The sequence below is a fragment of the Cygnus olor genome, chromosome 8 (genome assembly GCF_009769625.2).
Source record: "Cygnus olor isolate bCygOlo1 chromosome 8, bCygOlo1.pri.v2, whole genome shotgun sequence".
Lineage (NCBI taxonomy): Eukaryota > Metazoa > Chordata > Aves > Anseriformes > Anatidae > Cygnus > Cygnus olor.
The window spans coordinates 3915514-3931430 of record NC_049176.1 but is presented as its reverse complement, the minus strand read 5'-3'; the positions used below and the strand labels follow the sequence as shown (position 1 = coordinate 3931430).

Sequence of the window (15917 nt, the reverse complement as noted above, 5' to 3'; positions counted from 1 at the left end):
TACTAGGCTCCTTATTTCAGATGCACAGTTAGAAAAGTACCCAGAATGACTGTTCTCTTCTGAGAACAAAATCTAAGGATGTTTGTAAGCTTGGAGGATATTTCTTGCTGACATTTGAGTCTCTAGTGATTGTCTCACAGCTGTTCAGTAATGATGCTGTGTTTTTTACATAAATGTGCAAAGTCCTTCATGCACCTAAGCCAAGAAACAATGCAAGCTGTGCATCCGAGCTTTTCTAATTGTTCTTTCTCCTACAGCTTAGGACTTCTTGCAGATGGGTTTGTCAGAACACCTTGCTGTTTTTGTGTTTGTGGTTTGTTTTTTGTTGTTGCTGTTTTTGTTTTTAATAACAATTGCTTCTTCAAGCTAAGCAAACCCTGGAGAAAAATAAAGCTGCAGTGAATACAGACGCAATGTTAATTAAAATACACTAAATATGAATATAAATATAAATATGAAACTCTAAATATGAATACTTTAGAAAAAAAATTTAAATGTATTGACATGTCAAGCAGCCAGGCATTATTTTGAAAATCAAGTTTTATTTCCCTGAAAATTCAAATCTGCATTAGGATATATTGAGCTGAAATGCTATGCATTGAATTAATTCAAGGGTTTTGTGTGTACAACTATGCATTATTACTGCTCTGGTACCCGGCTGCCCTTTGGGTAGATTACAAAATTTGTATAACTATATAATCTAATGGGTGATTTCTAGTCACTAAAATACTACAATACAAAGTATTAGTAGTAGTCTTGTGAGAGAGATTTCCTAATTAGGCAGCCAAGTTAATTATTAAAGATGTGCTAGCTTTTATGCTGCTATCTGTCTCATGTCTGTAAGCAAACCAAAGGAAACAATGTCAACAATAGATATGCTTTGTTATGTTATGTTCCTTCAAAGAATTCTAAAGCATCTGTATATAAGAACTCGTTAGAGAAACTTATGTGAGCTCCCCTGTAGAAAAAATAAAAAATAAAAAATAAAAAAATGAAGTTAATAAAAACATAGTTTTATTATGATTTCAGTAAATAAATGAAAATAACTAGTTCTACTACTATATTTAGCCCTGGAGACATCTGTGATTGTTGTCCTCAAGCAACTAGCACTGCTAAGCTGTAATGTTTAAATTAATCCTGTCTCAGAGGTGAGGTGTGGAGGTGGATATAGAGATTTTATCAATCCTCCCCTAGAACTGATTTTACTATGCTAATATTTGTTCTTTTTTCTCCATATCATGCTGTCTCTATCTAAAATAAATATCGTCTAAAACAGAAGCAATGATAGAGATGATAGGTTTGGTTCATTTTTATGTAGTTAATTACTTCTCCAGTCTGCATTCTGTTTCCCTTTTTCCTTTACAAATTCCCAGACCAACAAAATAAAGTGTTATTGCCAAAGGAAAAGGAGAAACAGAAAAGGGAGCCATGACAAAAGAGACAGGGGGAGAAAGTCTTCATTCATCTGCATTTCACTGTCTCTCTTAACTTCTGCTTTGCTTTGGAACAATTTCAGTGCTAAAAAAAAAGTGCCTTGTTAATAGATAATACCAACCTTTTAACTCTGTATAGCATTTTGTCCCAAAGAAAAGCAAAGATCATGCAAAGCTACAATAACATTAATTATCAAACTTTGGGGATCATTTCGCCAAAGCAATTGATTTCACTTCACCACTGCAGCCACCTCTGTTTAGAAACATATCAGCTGTTTAGTAGTGCACTAGTAAAACATGATGAGTTATTACCTCAACATTTCCTAGGGAATAAGCTTTCAGTCTTACACTAGAAGACAGGTAAAAACCACCTGTTTTCTTTTCTTAACTCAGTTCATATGATCTCCAGTATACCTACAAGAAATGTAGTATAAAAAGAAGGGAACCCAGCTGAACATTTCATAGTTTAAGATAATTAAATAACTGAAGTTTGACTGTGAACCCTAGAATGCACAGGTACCTGGAATGCCCCATCTTACTTTCACTGTGTACCTGAAGAGACAGCATTGTCTGTTGATGTTGATGCCCTTCAGACACTATTCCTGTACTAGTGATTAGCAAATAATTTTGGCTTTTTCCAAAAGTGATGAAAAATCTAGAATTGTAATTACCACTCAGCAAGCAGCTCAGCAATTTTCTTCTCACCATGTTGCTGGTTTTGGAAAGTTATATAAAGATCACACAGAAATGGAATTTACCTTTCCTTTTAACCACTTTATTCCCTCTTATGCAGATTATCTGTCTTGTATTTCCATGATCAAATATTCAGATTTTGCTTTAAGACTTATGTTTCCTGAGAAACTGTAATGCCAGGTACTAGAATTTTTGTCATGAGAATGGGTTCTGGCAGGGCAATGCAGCAAGGGAAATTCATTCAAGCAAACATACTACACAGAAAAGCATAAAAATGTGTAACATACCCAGCTGGACAATACTGGAGCCTCAATTGCTGAGTAGCAGCTGCCATTCTGATTGGAGCACTCATTAAAAGCTGCCAGCTTTCATGTAGTAAGCCAGAAATGGCTGACTCTAGCAACATAATAGAACAGATATTGCCAAATAATAAGGATGCAAAGTCCAGACTGCCATCGATACTTTAAAACTCCTACATCTCACATAGATCTGTTTTGAACTGCATTGCATTTGAAGTATGTTAGCCCATAAGCCTGCCTAATTTCCCTTGCCTTGTCAGTGGAGAAAGCTCTAATAACATGCAGGTGTGAAACACAGAATTTCACCTACTTGTAACCAATCAGTGAGAATTTTGAATAGGTTTACAAATATTGAAATAGATTCCTGGATCCCAAAATCTCAGGCCAGGTAGGTACATTTTGGCACGTAAGTCTGACTAGAAGCACTCAGTGACTGTTAGGTGACAGCACTTCTCTGAATATGAACTGGCACTGGTTTTGGCAACAATGATAGCCTGAGGTTTTATTTTTCCCCCCTAAATAAAGACTCTCCTAAAAAGCATAAATCACAATGTAATTAAATCTTTATCTGGTATGTATGAGAAAGTGAAAACATGGAAATGCCTTTGATAAGGAAAAGGTTTCTAGCACAGCCAATGTAATGTGAAATAATATTTGAGAGTGTGAGCATCCTTATGGAAGGTTTTTTGTTTGTTTGTTTGTTTTTTTCAGTTGTTGTGATGCAGCTGTTTTTCAAAGGGCAATTTTTGAAGGATTTTTTTTTCTTTTTTCTTTTTTCTTCCCAACCCTGGAATGTAATACCACCTTCAGAGATTAAAAACTTTTCACCCTCTTGAAAAATCAGAAAATTATACTGATACATAGGGTAGATACCTAGTGTTAAAAAAGGAAATCAGCAAAAATGACAGATAATTTTTATTTTTTTTTCTGATGATAACAGGTTTTCATATACTAGCTGATTCCTTGCATATATAGAACATACTTCAGAAATGATAATAATGTGGTCATTCTTATAAGTAGAAATCTTAATTTGTAAAAAAGTAGGACAAACTAGTGACAGACTCACTGAAAGTATTGGTTATGTTTCTGTAAAACACTTCAGCTACCATCTTATTTTAGACAGTCAGAAGAGTCCAATTGACTTTGATCTAAGAAGTTGTCATTAAAGAGATCTGAAAGCATGATGAAGTACAGAGAAATCAATTTTTGAAACTTCGCCAAACTTCACCTTGAGTACTTGGGACACACAGCAGAATAATTTATTGGCATAAAGGAAAGAGAGAAGATAAATTATCTCAATCCCTCTAGATATGATAGGATTTTTCTCATTATTTGTTCTGTTACCCAGTTTGCAAACATGAATATTTTGCTCACTGTACTTTTATTCAGTTCTTTCCAGTAAATAGATAAAATGGGCTCAGCATCTCCACCATTGCAATATCACTTTTCCCCATTTACAGACATTGTATTTAAAAAATAATTGCTTCATTATGACGCTGCACCTTCCCTCATTTTATGCATTATTTTTCCCATGAAACAACTTTTCTGATACCCTATCTGCCTTTGAGATACAAATTATAAGGAAATATACACTGAAGCATCCTTAGGCATAAGTTTCTTTCACAAAGAGAACAATATCTTTCCAAGGAAAAGGAAGCAATTAAGTGCCATCTTTCAAAAGAAAACATCTGATCCAGAATATTCCTTCATATTGTAATTAATCTAGGTGGCACTCAAATCATTAAAAAAAATCAACCACATATTACTTCTACCAATCACCCTTTATTAAGGATGGGAGAAGTTACAGTTTGATACAAATACAATAGTCAAAGGACAGAAGAGAGAGACTGAAAGGCATTTTGGACAACAGTAACCAAAATTCCATAATTTCTTGATAATAATGGAGCTGGCACCAAGATTTCCACAAAAGAAAACAAACAAACAAACAACAAAAAAAAAACCTGCATCCTTGTCTAGCTTGGCCTGATTTTAAGTAACTGCCATCAAAGTGAGAACTCATAAGAGAACAATGGAAGGCTCAAAGGCACTTAGCATCTTAGCTAGAGAAAGTCAACAGAAGAGAGGATACACAGAGCACATTGCCATGTTCCCTCAAATCAGCCTTGTGGTTGGAACATAAAAGAAGTGTAGAAGTGAACATTTTTACACAGGTATCACCAACATTTTGCAGAATTTTCACTTTGTGTAGCTGACTACAATTCCCTAAAAAAAATTTGATCTGTATCTACCACCCCCCTGCTCTTTATATCTAGTTGTATCTACCAGCTCCTACAAAAAAGCCCATACTTGTATTCCTAGTGTTAAGGCATCTAAAGAATTTGCGCATCCAGGAAGGCAGAAGCGAGACTGACTGTACAAAGAGATCTTTTCTACCTCTCACCACTGCTTGTCAGCCACAGCTAGCAAAAAGATGAACAGTCTCTAATTTATCATTGTCCTTCAAAATGATTAATTTTACCTCCCAATTTTACAAGTTTCATGGGCCTTTGAGAAAGAAAAGCCATATGTTGAGTTCCCATGTCCTCCACAGAAATTGAAAATTAGGCCTGAAACCCAGACACTTACTGTCCCAGGATCATGGTTTGTGGAACATATTATAAGACCGATTCACTATTTCTCAGTTTCTTTTCTCACCTTTTGCTTAATTTCACATGGTACTTTGCTAGGCTTTCAGTCAGCATTTTCCCACTTCTTTCAGAGTTTGGGAAAAGGGGGTAAAGTTAATTAAGAAAATACTCAGTTACCATGATTTATTTTATTAAGGTTTAGATAGGCAATTTGCAACTAGTGCTACTGTTATGAATTTTATTCTGCTTTACCTCTTACTGAACTATTCTAATTACTTCAGTGTATAAACCAGCTTTTAGATTAATAATATACCAGAGCAAGATAACAGTGACTATTACAAAATGAGTAATTTGTTCATTTGGTTTAGTATTATATATTACCTGGCTACTATGGATTTTTTTTAACTGTTCAATTTTTTGCTACCAAGACCATAGTCTGATAAATCACCCCCGCCCCCCTTCCAAGAAATGAGTTTATGATCCAATTAATGTAACTGGTTCTTACCAGCAAAAAAAAGAAAAAACCTTCACCAAAATAATAATAATTCATTGAAATTAAAACTTTAGAAATACCCACAAAATTCTGTCCTTTCTAAGTTCAAAACAGTAAAAATACAGCTAAGTATACAAGGTCTATTAAAACAGACATTTCTCCTGAAAAACTGCTGTTTTATTCCTTCTGTCTATTTGCCATATATAACAACTAAAATCTGAGGTAGGCCTAGAGCAAAACCACTTTGATTGTACTTTAATACTCCTCAGAGAGATTTTATCAAACAAAACTCTTTATTCAGTTTCATCTTCTTTCCTTACAAATCAATAATAGAGTTGACAGCATCCAAAGAACAGGATTGGAAATTGTTTTATTTGGCAAAAATATGCCTCTGAATCAGCCCTCAACATTTCTTTCAAGACATTGCTCTTTCACTTCAAGTACTGTATTCCTCCACTTCCAGGGCTGTGGCTTCCCACTGAATCCATCTCTTGCCATAGAAAGTATTCTTCTACATCTTCATTTGAACAAGATTTCTGTTCATGTTATAGAATGATTAATGTCCTTATGGATTTAGAGCTATCTTTTCTGACAATTAGTGATTTGTAGACTACATGTTGAGCCTAATGATTTTGATGTCTTCATTTTCCTGTTAGAGTCTGATTCTCAGTTTCAGACTGGCTGTGTAAACCTTATTGAAGAAGCTCTAAAACTGTAGGCAAGCTGAGCTGAACCTCTCACTCTTCACTCATCACCAATTCACCCTAGGATGCTGTTAAATAGCTGGATGAATTGTGCTATTTATCTAAGTAACTGGAAATGTTAATATTTAGTTTAAACATAAATGAATATTTGCATTTCTAATTTAAAATTAGAAATTATTCTCTATTCTTTCAGCCTTCAAATGCATTTGTCTTCAATTTGGCAGTCTGTTATACTTCTCATGTATTTCTTCCTTTAGCAACTATCCTTTCATTACTTCATTGGTTTGAATTCACTAGCCTGTTTTTTAGCTGCAGCAAGCAAATGTAAGAGTGTTTTGCATGCTAAGCCTGACAAAATCTGCTATTACTTCTTTTTGCTGTTTATTAGAAATGGCTAGTGGGATTTCAAAGACCTCACCTTGGAGAAAAAGGAGCTTATATCCTTGTTCCCCCGTTCATTTCTCTTTCCAGTCCATACAAGTTAAAAATAGGCCTTTAAAATTAACTGCAAGCAAGGCACAAAAAATAGCACTTCCAGAATGAGCAATATATTAAAAGAAAAGTAAATCTGTGAAGGCTCCAAAGAGATGAAACACATGAAATGACATGCCAGGATGCATAAATAAGCTTGCTATACCTTCCCTTAAATTGTCTAGTTTGTATGCATTTTGTTGTCCTATTTATGGGGTGCAGTTAAATCTCAGTATGCCCTATAGCATGCTGACTGCAAAACAAGGTCCAAACCTACATAAACAGGATTCTTTCACAATAAAAGAAAAGGCATCATAAATCCTATTCTTCTTCATACTTGGTCTACATAAGCTGCTAGCAGAATGGGATGATGCTCAAACAGAAGGCAATATTTTAAAATACAAAGAGGTGAACCTAATCAAACAGTGAGAATTACTCTATCCCACTTCTACAAAACCCTGCTCTCCAAAAACAATCAAAAACTCTCTAGCACCTCACTGTAGTTGCTCTGAACCAGAGAAATTAATTGTCCACAGCTGACTCCCTGCTAGCCTGAAATCTCTGTCCCAAGAGCAGATAGCTGTGGGTATTGCTTCTTGTCACAAACTTCTTCTGCGACCTTCTGATGATAGTTGCTACACCTGTAATCTGAAAGGCAAAAGTATAATTAAAGCAGAGGAAGCAGAGATCTGTCTTTGATCATATTAATCTGTGACTTGGTCAAACCAAGCTCACAGAAATCTCACCCTTTAACCTGAATAAAGGGAAAAGTTCACCTCTAAATCACATTTTGACCCTTGACAAGCCACTCAAGTTAACACATCAAGGGATTTAATATACTGTCCAGGAAACAATAAACTTGAATCTTCTCAAAAACAAAATCCTTAAACATGCTTCCTCCCTTCTTCTCTTTTTTCTTTTCCTTTTCAGTTTCTTTCCACTTTTCCTGACCCAGATTGAACAGGCTAATTCTTTCTTATATCTGCTGAGACTCAAGCAAGTAATTGAAGTATATTTCCAACATGGTAGATATCCCCATTTGTCCACTTGTCTTGAATTCCCTCTTGGACATTGTGTTTGCTTCCAGAGACCTTCCTGTTCCCGTGTCCCCCCCTTCCTTACCCCAGCTCCCCAGCCAAGGTTGTAGTGAAGCTGTAGAGGGAACTCAGTGGAAAATTGCTGTAGGTGGTCTGGCATATACAAGCCTTTTGCAGGCGAAAGCTCTCTGCATTTCTCCTGTGGACCCTGCGAGCTCTGCTAACCCCAAGAAAAGGAAACCTAGGCATACCTGGGTTTAGAAACAGGTAAGTGGTGCTTTTTCACCCAGTTGCACCAAAGTACCAGTTTCACTGCATGCCCAGAGATGCATGTATAGGAAGTTGAGTAACTGTAAGATCTATGCCTTAATGGTTATTGGGCTAACAGTTTTGATGAACTAAATCAGTTGCCTATAGCCCACCTTGACTTAAGACCAGCCCAAACATCCCACTTTTTTGAGTTGCATGTACCAGCTTAAATAGGACTGAGCCATTTCTTTCTATTTCATTCTCCCTACCCAGACACAGATGTTTCAGTGGTAGAGTAAATCTCTTTCATAATAAACCTACATATTTACATGAATAATTACTCATTCTCATATATCTTTAATCAGTGGATAGTTATTCTTTCATTAACTAGTATTGCTAAAAATTATGTACTGAATGTATACGCCATTAAAAAAGATGGAAAAACCTTCCCTTTGTGTTTGTTTGGAAGTACATTGCCCAGTTTCAAAACATTGTCTTTTCCCATTCAGCCTTGAAGGAAGTTAGAAGTTGTTGGTAGTCATGGCAATAAAAGCACTTGAGTGGTAGGAAAAAGAAAGTAGTAGGTTCCATCTGAAATTACTCTGTTAGGATATGCTCCTAGGAAGATTTATATATCAGGTAAAGATTGATAGTACTTAGTTTTGGCGTAGTTGAATGTTTTGAAAAATCAGTCAGTATGATAAACGTCAGTTTCTTATTATCTGATATTATGTTACTTAGATGTCTGTTTACCAGAATACACCAGTGATTGATTGACTAAATGTCTTTTTTAAAGTTAGTCTGGTAAAATACATATGAAAGAAACTAAATATATTTTTTTCCTTTGAGGGTATAGTAGAAAAGTATATCAATATGAAAATAGTAATCGATGGCTAATTTTTTACCGCATTTGTTTTGCATTACTCTACATGTAATTAAGAGTAAAGTTGCTTTTAAAAGCAAAAAGGAATACAATTGTTAATTCAGAAAGTCCTATAGGCTTTTAATAAAGCAACCTTTGAGCTTTAAAAATAGGGATGGCTTGCATCAGTATGTATGCAACAGTCCTGCCTTATTGTCAGTACATTTAATTTAAAAGAATTCACATGTGATCAGACACCCATAGCCATTTTCTGGCTTGGAACCTATCCATGAAGTTTTATTGTAGAAATGTTACTGTTTCAGTTTTCATTTTCACTGATCTAAAACAGTTAATGTGTGCATGAGAATATGCAGACAAGAAACATGTTGCTCTTTCCAAGTGTAGATTTCCCCTGGCAGATCCAATCCTACAGTTCCTTGTAAATAAAATCCTAGTAACAGAGATGGCTCAGAAAGAAAGGAAAAGGAAAAGGAAAAGGAAAAGGAAAAGGAAAAGGAAAAGGAAAAGGAAAAGGAAAAGGAAAAGGAAACAAAAAAACCTCGTGTACCAGATACACCTAAACAATTACTTACAGATTCCCTTCTTCCCTAGTATACTCTTAACTATCCCATGTTTATAATGGAGATGATACAGCCTTCCCAGAAACATCCACTCAATACTTAACAATCCTTATGGTTGGAAAGGAGATTCTTTTCAGAATGTCTAACCAACATTTTTTCATGCTGTAGTTGAAGCCCTTTCCTGTTTTCCCTTACGTAACAATGAACATGGAGATTAATGTATTCTCCTCCTTTGCAGAAATCTTTGTCTGAAAACTTACTGTCTCTTCTCAAGGTGCATCCACTGAACAAAAAATAGTAAATTGATCTCAGGTTATGTGTTTATCCCACCCATCAGCTCACCTGGTATAACTCCCCTGTTCTTTGCCCCCTGTAGATGTGAAGGAAAGTACATGAAGCCATTTTAAGCCACAAGGAGTGGGTCCCCACATAGAAGACTTCAAATGATAAGATATTTTGTATTACAAGCGGGGCAGGTGTTAAGTGTAATCTCATGGCTTTCAAGAGGCAGCTGACTGGAAATAGTTCTATTGGCTTCAGTACAGCAGCCATAAATTATTTTTTTTAAACAAAACAACCTAGGGTTTGTAATCTTTCCTCCAAGACCTTGTTTTCTAATCTACCCTTTTCCTCTAATCTCTTTTTCCTTTCTCCAACTCTAAAAATTTCCTTTCTTTGTTGCACTCTAGTACCCACACCTGAAGATAACACTGAGACTTCCGTAAAGCTTGTACTGAAGAGTATTAACTATATACTACTAGACGATACCCATTATAGTTTGCCTTTTTCTTCCTTCTTACAACAGAATGACAGATGATCAAAGGTCTGGAGCACCTCTCCTATGGATAGACAGGGTTGTTCAGCCTGGAGAAGAGAAGGCTCCGGGGAGTTTCAGTACTTTTGTGCCCACTTTTGTGGCCTTTCAGTACTTAAAGGGGGCTTATGAAAAAGTTGGAGAGTGACTTTTTACATGGGCAGATAGTGATAGCACAAGGGGAAACAGTTTTAAACTAAAAGAGGGAATATTTAGATTAGACACTAGGAGGAAATTCTTCACTCAGAGGGAAGCACTGGAACAAGTTGCCCTGAGAAGCTGTGGATGCCCCATCCCTGGAAGTGTTCGAGGTCAGACTGGATGGGGCTTTGGGCAACCGGGTCTAGTGGGTGGCATCCTTGCCCATGACAGGGGGGGTTGGAACCAGGTGATCTTTAAGTTCCCTCCCAACCCAAGCCATTCTACGATTCTGCAAAACTATTGCCAAGCCAGGCATGCCCCATCTTCTACTTGTGCAGTCAATTATTCCTATCTTGAAAAGCATGATGCTTTATACTTGTCTTCATTGAATTACCTTCAGTATTTTTCAGATTTGTTTTCCTACTTGTCCAGATCATTATGAATTCAACTTTTGTCTTCCAATTTGCTTGCGGCCCCTCCCAGTTTGGAGTCAAGCAGTGAATGCTCTTTAGAGTGCTCAGCAATTACATATCCCATGCAGTGCTCAGTGCTGCATATTTGGCACAACAGGGTTTGAAGACTCATCTTGCTGCTATTAGATATGGTCCTAATTATATTATGGAGCAGATAGAATGAAAAGCCAAAGAATATAATAATCATGAAAATAACACTACCTTCTAATTCCAAGGAATGGTAGCATGGAATTTTAGGCATTGGAATGGACTGCCCAGGGAAGTGGTTGAGTTGCCATCCCTGGAGGTCTTTAAAAGACGTTTAAATGTAGCCCTTAGTGATATGGTTTAGTGGAGGTCTTGTTGGTGTTAGGACAGAGGTTGGACTAGATGATCTTGGAGGTCTCTTCCAACCTAGACGATTCTGTGATTCTGTGATTCTGTGAATATTTCTGTATATTTTGAACACACTGGTTTTGAAGCACTGGAGAAAAATAATGAAAGATGACTTCTTGGTTCCCTGTCCATGATGGCTCAAGGGCAAAACTAAAGTTCTGTGTAAAGGCTAAAATAAAGACATTGAAGCTGACATTAAAAGGCAGATATAGGAATATCCTCACAAATTTCACTACACTTCACTCAAATCTGTCTGCATTTCCCTCCAAGGACAAAAGTCAACCACTATAAAACTCTAGAGACATAGGAAACTCTGGAAAATTGCCTGGTTTCATTTGGCTGAAATCCAGTTATTTTAACTCAGAGAGCAGGCAGGCTGAAATTCAGGGGCCATCTTCAAAGTCGAACCATTTTAAAGTAATGCTTAACTTTACAATTAGGGAAAAGAAAAGAAAAGAAATGAAAAGAAATGAAATGAAATGAAATGAAATTCTGTCCTTCCGTCCAGTTGATATTGAGCCACAGTTCTCAAGAGTATTTAAAAAATAAATAAATAAATAAAAAACACAACTAAGACACCCTTGTAATATATTTTTAATGTCAGTAATATATAATAACTTATGATCACGTAAGAATTAAAAAACATAAGCAGTGCATGGGTATTAGTTGACCATTACCATTTCATATAGTTCAACCAGTGAACGGGAAGGACACAAACAACCTTGTTCTTTGTCATGTGCATTTTCACTTCCTTTCTTGGTCTCGAGCAGTAATGAATATTCCTCCCAGGTATAACTGTGATGGAAAACACTTCAAATTTTATTTGTATTTGAATGTTTATTTTTATTTCTCTAGTGATTAACACTGATATATATATATATAAATTTTATTTTTAACAACAATATTGTGATCTTGGAATGCAGAGGAATGTGAAACCAGGTCTTGAAATCATAGTGTCTCTACACATTCATTCATATTTCCCTAACGTATGTTCATTTTTTCATTTAACTTTTTTATAACTGTAGGTTCTTGATACAGGCAAGCTCATTTCTCTCTTACTGCAGGAACATGTTAGTGAGTAGTTTTACTTCATTTGGTTTAAAAGTTAATAACTAATGCTCACTCTAAGGATTTTATTTATGCAGCTTATTCTGTCTACTGCAATGTCTTCTTCCTAAGGGTTTATCAGATTTTCAAGACAAATGATTTATTGTTGAGTGTAATGTTTCTTCTCCAACACTGAAAAATTCATGGGTTAATGTATTCATGTTAAGCAGGTAATCCATGAATATGTCACCTGAGGTATCCACATCAGTTACTATTCTAATTACACGCATTTCCTTGCCAATGGCTGGCCTGTTCATAGCAAAGCTATCAGCAAGGCTAAAAGATTTATTGTTGGTCTATTCTAAAATAGCTTCATTTAGAGAAGAGTCCATAATAGTGACTGAAGAATTAATTAGAATGATTGTACAGCATATCATACATACGTACAACACATTGTATAACAGGACAAAATATTCAGAAGACATTTCCTGTTTTTCAAAATTCATGCAGCTTAAAGTACAGTCATTAATGGCACATTCTCTTGGTAAGACACCATACTGTTCTTAGGTGGGATTCATGTATTCAACAAACACATTAGATGCAAAACATAAGCAAAATCTGTCAAATGTTTAAAGTCATGCTTCAGGCTTTTGTGAACCAAATATTGTTCTTAGAGGCTTGCCTTGCAATAGTCTATGCATATTGTCTCTAGTGTATACTAGTCATCTTCTAGGTATATATTATGACCTTTGAAGTAAGTAGAACAAGAAAACTATACAATCCTGCTCAAAACTTAGGGTAACAAAAAATATTTTTCCCAAAAATGACCAGAACCTCTCTTCTTGCCATTGCAGTGGTCACAACTCTTGCTCATGTTCCAGTGTTCTCACAAAGGGAAGATGAGACCTTCTTCTCTTCCACCTCCTCCTGACTTGTATCACATCTATGCAAAGTGCTATTATTTCTGTGCCCTCGGTCTTTACATTCTTCCTGTATTCTAAAGCATTGCCCCAGTTCTTACAAACATACCTATCTACAGTTTTTGTTCAATAATATTGGCTTAGAGAATGAAAATATTAGGAGATCATTGATCATATTAAACACCAACCCTATATATGCTAACATGAGAATTGTGTAAAATAACGGGATAAATATACTTTTTTTTTTTGGGGGGGGGGGTAGCTTTTTTTTTTTCTTTTGACATGAAACTTGTAGTTCTTACAGAGTTTTTAGTTCTAGCAAGAAATAGTCTTGTTTGACTGGCTGGAACAATGTTTCTTTACTTATTGCAACCAGACAAGGACAGTATATGAGAAGATTTTCACTAGCATTAATGTCAGCCCAGGAGCTAATTCCTGTTGAATGTTAAAAGAAGATGGACATCCAAATGCCATTTTGTGTTACAGAAAATATCTCCAATCATTAACACTCTTATCTGAAGTGGATAATCTCCTTCTCTCTGCCTAGACCTGCATGCCTGTATGTGTGAGCGTGAAAATATAGATACTAACTTAAATTCAGAGTCTTAATATGTTATGAAGCAGAAAGTGAGTTGAATCCATATTAGTGAATTAACATGAGGTAAGTCTCTGGCCACTGGGTGTCAATACTGATACATGTTAATCAAGGAAGAAGAATTTAACAGGCAACAAAAACAAATATTTCTAAGTAGACAGTAGAATATTTAGTATGAATGGGAAATTTTTCTTACTCCTTCCCTCCTACACAAATGTGCACATACAGGAATTAAGCAGATATAAATATACCCATTTCTCCTGTACTCATTCAATATGTTTGTGATACAATTTGACAGTGGAATTTGGTGCTTACCCAAATTCATTGTTTCAGCTGTGTAGAAAATCACATTTAATTCACAGGAAAATTTTCATTATGAGGACAAAAGCTTTATTTTTTGGGGGTGGGGAGTGGGGAGGGTGGAGGAGTACTTGAAGTCTTTGCAAAAATCTGTGAAGAAGTATCAATTAAATATGTGTATTTTTCAGCTCTATAGCACTCATATTCCTAGTTTCTTCCAAAAGAGCTATCTAGGCCTACTGATTTCCAAGACAACAAGGAATCTTTGCTCACTGTAGTGCACATAGCTGGATTAATGTATTTGTGAACACGTTTCTGCAGCCCTTGCAATGGTAGTTTTTACTTTGAAACTACTTAAGTAAAAATGGTAACTATGCTGATACAGTCTAGAACAAGTTTACAAGAAATAACTCAATACATTTCTAAACATCCTTTTTTAAGACTGTAATGACAGCAATGTTCACTGTTGTCTTTAAATACCAAAGTATTATCTTCACAACAAATTTTAAAATAATTGAGTACCAAAATTCACAAATAGGATTTTTTTTTAATCTCACACAACTGTGAGGAAATATTTGTAGCCACCTTCATCCTCCCCTACAATTTAAAGGAAATTACGTTCTTACTGTTAAGCAAGCAGTTATGATTAAAATGATTTGCTGCTAAATCACAAAATTGGCAGCCTGAAACTGCTGCAAACTTCTAACTTCCTCTCGTTTTTCTCTTCTTTTTCTTTACTGTCGTAGTTTCACAGTATATAGCAACTGTATTTAAACCCAGTCAGGATCATGTCCATGCAGATTCATGGCTACTTATAACATAATTATACTGTTCATAACGGAAACTCATAATTTAATTACGCTGAGCACTCTTTGTTCAACTTGGTACACAAACAGATACCCCACATGCCAATTATAAATACATACCTGGAGATTATCACAAATGAGAATGATCTGGGGAGAACAGACCTTTTTGGATCCCATAAATTGCTTTTCCACCAATGAAGATCTCTCAGTAGAAACTTTAGAGCAGACACGTGATGATCAAAGCAATGTTCCATTGTTTGTCTCAAAAAATTGAGTAATTAAGCATTCTTATTCTCCTCCCAGTCAATATCCAATCTATACTGGAAAACTCAAAATTCAACCAGCTGCAATGATCACTGAGTGTAAGTCATGCATGTATGTTAAATGCAGAGAATTCTAAGCTCATTTTTCGGTCTATGTATTTATAGCATCTGAATATATGGAAAAACAGAACTGTGAATCTTTAGGCCTCTGGTACATTCACCATAAGTTTAAGAAAAGGAAGATTTAAGTCATGGAATTGCAGTGCCGGTGCTCTAAGAAGCTGATAGGGAGTCAATGTATCCCACATTACCATCTACTTTTTCCCAATACATCTCCAATAACAGCAGAAAATTGAATTTCACCATAGTTCACGTGCAAGAGAAGGCTGTCAGAACTGTACATACAGTGCCAGCAATATTGGATTTCAAAACTACATACAACAGCTGCACTGGGACACTTTTAGCAAAATGTATGGAGCTGACAGACAAACAGTGAAGACAGTAGACTTAACAGAAGAATATAGAGATTGTATCTGGCTGTCAGCTAATGAAGAAAGAGAAACACCTGACAAAACAGAGCAGATCAAACTCCCGTCCCATCAAAGGTGCATTACTACTGATCTCAGGTGGAGGCCGACAGTTTGGTCTCAGTGTATTTTGACAATTCTAGTTTATGCTATGTGAGTACTGATCAACAGAACTCCTACGCTATGTCACTGAACTTGCCCATCACTAGGTCAGGCATGCATCTCACAGGAATTGTTAACTATAGT

The 15917-nt window shown here is 35.9% G+C and overlaps 1 protein-coding gene across 5 annotated transcripts in view; it reads left to right on the top strand.

The window, feature by feature from the left end:
• COL11A1 (collagen type XI alpha 1 chain) overlaps window positions 1-15917 on the top strand; it is a 235611-nt gene that overhangs the window by 164463 nt on the left and 55231 nt on the right. The window contains exon 69 of one of the 5 annotated variants that reach the window (XR_005822186.1): window positions 13115-13431. The exons of the other annotated variants lie outside the window; for them this stretch is intronic. The gene's annotated coding sequence lies outside the window, so the exon portion shown is untranslated. Of the gene's footprint in view, window positions 1-13114; window positions 13432-15917 lie in introns of those variants that run through there. 5 annotated transcript variants of the gene reach the window in all.